The following is a 3,444-nucleotide window of genomic DNA, read 5'->3' as shown; positions in this document are numbered from 1 at the left end:
CACCTACACGGTCTCTAATTACTAGTAACTAGCTGACCGAAACATGATCATGACTGTGTAGCAACATATTACTGCTTATGTAAAAGTAAATAGAGACTACACCCTGCTCTACTTCGGTATTGAGCACTCTTGTATTTATTAACCTCGTTTAACTTCATTGGTTACTTAACCTCTGGAAAACAATAACCTCAGATTATATATATATATATATATATATATATATATATATATATATATATATATATATATATACACACATGTATATATACTGTGAATAAAATCACTTTGATGCAATTTTTTAGCCTTATCAGAAACAAAATCAATATATATATATATATATATATATATATATATATATATATATATATATATATTAGTTGAGACAGATATAGATAAATATAGATCAAAGTTTGGAGATATGGAGTCAATACTGCATACTGATTGGCAGTTTCTTATTTTGCGTTCTTCAGATTATATATATAGTCTGTCTAGACACCAATTTTATTTATACTCTAGGCATTGTTACTTATAAATAGTATGATTATATATATATATATATATATATATATACGCACACACACACCCATATATTATATTTTTCATGCATGTAATGATGTATGCCTGCAGTGTATATTATATTTAAATTTATCATACAATATTCAGGTCCTTATGACAAATTAGTTTCGTATTCTGCTGCTTATTCTTGTAACAATATTTGATTAGACTTACAACCAACATCATTTTAACATAAATTTTTAAAAAAGAAAAAATAAATAAATTAAAAAAAAAAAAAAAACACACACACATTTTTGATGGGGGCATCTTCTTATCTTCCACAAACAACAATTTAAAAATGGAATCCTTTCTTTTCTTTTTTTTTTGGTCTCTGTTCTTCCTATCCCCACCCCCTTTTTTCTTTTTTTTTTTTAAATTCGGTCGGCATTTTTCCGTTTCATTTCTTCCATTTTGAAAAAAAAAAAAAAAAAAAAATTTTTTTCTAATCCTTCAAAAGAAAAACTGGGTTTCTCTTTTTCTTTTTTTTTTTTTAACTGTTCCTCAAAGAAAATCTCCACAATCTCATTTTATACAATTTTTTTTAAAAAATTCTTTTTTCTTTTACAAAGTCTCACACAAATCCTCCAGTATTTCACCAAAACAATAATTCAAACAACAATATATATATATATATATATATATATATATATATATATATATATATATATATATATATGGTGTGTATATATGATATCTGGGTTTTGTCAAGTCTTTTGTATTCGCCAGAAACGAAAAAAAAAAAAAAAAAAAAAAAAAAAAACAGCAGCAGTTACTCAAAAATTTTTTTCTTTCCTTCTTTTGATTTCCAAAAATAAAAAATGCAAAAAACACAAACGATAAAATAATATATATATACATATATATATATATATGTATATGTATATATATATATGTATGTATGTATGTTTTTGATTGAATCTTGTCACTTGATAGTCCTTTGCTTTGTCCGTAACGGTGGTACACCAACTGATACATGACCAAGCTGGCTACTAGCCTCAACCCTCTCCTTTGCTGACCTTGTCTTCGAACGTACTTGGTGTCAATATTGGTAGAAAACGATCTTCAATGATTCATGATTATTCCTCTAGACAGAAACAGGGCAGTCATATTGGACCTAGATCACATGACACCCAGTTCTACAGAAGACCAAATAATTAAAAGTTAAAAAAAAAAAAAATGTAAAAACATGTACAACTAAAAAATCCATGTACAAAAATAGGTTTGAGTGCTTTGTTTACGAGTAATTTGACTTTTACTTCCAATGTAGGTTTGATGTTGAACATGTCCCTATTTATTTTCATGAGTGAACTATTAAAAAAAGAAAAAAAAAAAAATGATGTGTGCACGTATTGTTAGGAGCAAGCACCTACAAAAGATATAGGTGTAATATTCACATAACTTACAAATGAATTGTGTGTGTGTGTAGTGTAATATAATAATTCTCCAAGTTCCAAATATCAAGTTTTTTCAGTTGGTCATTTATTACTTTTCAAAAGGTATCCGTTACAATATTGTTTCATATCGCAACTAACAAGTCTGTAAAATTATATCTTTGCTACATATTTAGTCACATAGTCATCAAATGTTTATCTTATACAAAAACATGCTGAATCCACTGTGAAAAATTTCCCCCACTCTATATCTGTGCCTAAATCAAAACGCGGATTTCATGAGCAAAGCTTCTTTCTTAGAACTGCACGCCTGTGGAACTCTGTTCCGTCTGCCTGCTTCCCTCCGGACTACAACTTGGATGTCTTCAAGTCTAATGTTAACAAATTCCTAATGAACCGCCCCCCTAATTAAACACTTCATAAAATCTCCTCACTAACGTGATGTACTTACAATAACCCTTATCCCTGAGTGGCTTCCGGGCCTTGATAAGTGGTGATCACTGTGTAAAAAAAAAAAAAAAAAAAAAAAAAAAAAATGTTTTCGTTATGAAAAAAAAAAAAACTTTATTTATGAGAATGATTTTTTTTAATCCATTACGATTTACAAAGTGAGTACATTTTAAATAAATGATTAACCGTTTCCCTCTGGAGGTGTACTGACATTGAAAATCCATGGATTATGGACATTCATTTAAACATTGTATTCTTTGGTTCAAACATTAAATTTTATTTGCAAATTGACTTTTCTTAATTGAAATTTGAACTTATAAACTCTATTTTTATTTGCTCTATCTAATATATTGAGCAATTTTATTTGGCTGGGATAGTCTTATATGAACATTTCCTTCCAATGTTCGATAAGACTTGAAACCACTAGATTCACCAACTTGTAATCTAAAAAAAAAGAAAAAAAAGCTTTTGCAATTATATTTCACTATTTGTGTACACCAATACTTTTTTAAGTTAGAAGTTCAATATTTGTTAAATGTAACAATAGAGCATATATAAATGAAAGACGAATTTGCTATATTTAAATTTCCATGTTTTATTATATTTATCTTCAACGATCTTTCTTTTAATTAGAATAATTTTGGTACATTTTACAGACCTGTTTCGTTTACGTGGAACAATCAAATATATATGTTGATACTGAATCTTTCCAGCTCCTCATAAAAAAACGAAATGATCATATCAAAAATGTTGAAAAAGGAAACACACACACAAAAAAAAGTAATAATCATAGGTAACATTCAAAAATGGTTACCTATGATAAAGACAATGCGAGTAATTTCTTTTTGGGCTTCTTTTTTCAACATTATATCATCATAAATGTATTTGATTGTTCCATATAAATGAAACAGGTCTGTAAAAATGTAGTAAGATTTTACTAATTCAAAAAAATAAATAATTGAAGATAAAAAAAAAAATCACGGAACTTGCAAAGTTGTTCAGACAAATGGTCGGTTAAAACCAGAAGTCCTCATCAGACGACTTAATG

This window comes from Euprymna scolopes, chromosome 39 (genome assembly GCF_053919585.1).
Source record: "Euprymna scolopes isolate OS-2025 chromosome 39, ASM5391958v1, whole genome shotgun sequence".
NCBI lineage: Eukaryota > Metazoa > Mollusca > Cephalopoda > Sepiida > Sepiolidae > Euprymna > Euprymna scolopes.
The sequence above is the reverse complement of the archived record's forward strand: the minus strand, read 5'-3'. Positions refer to the sequence as shown.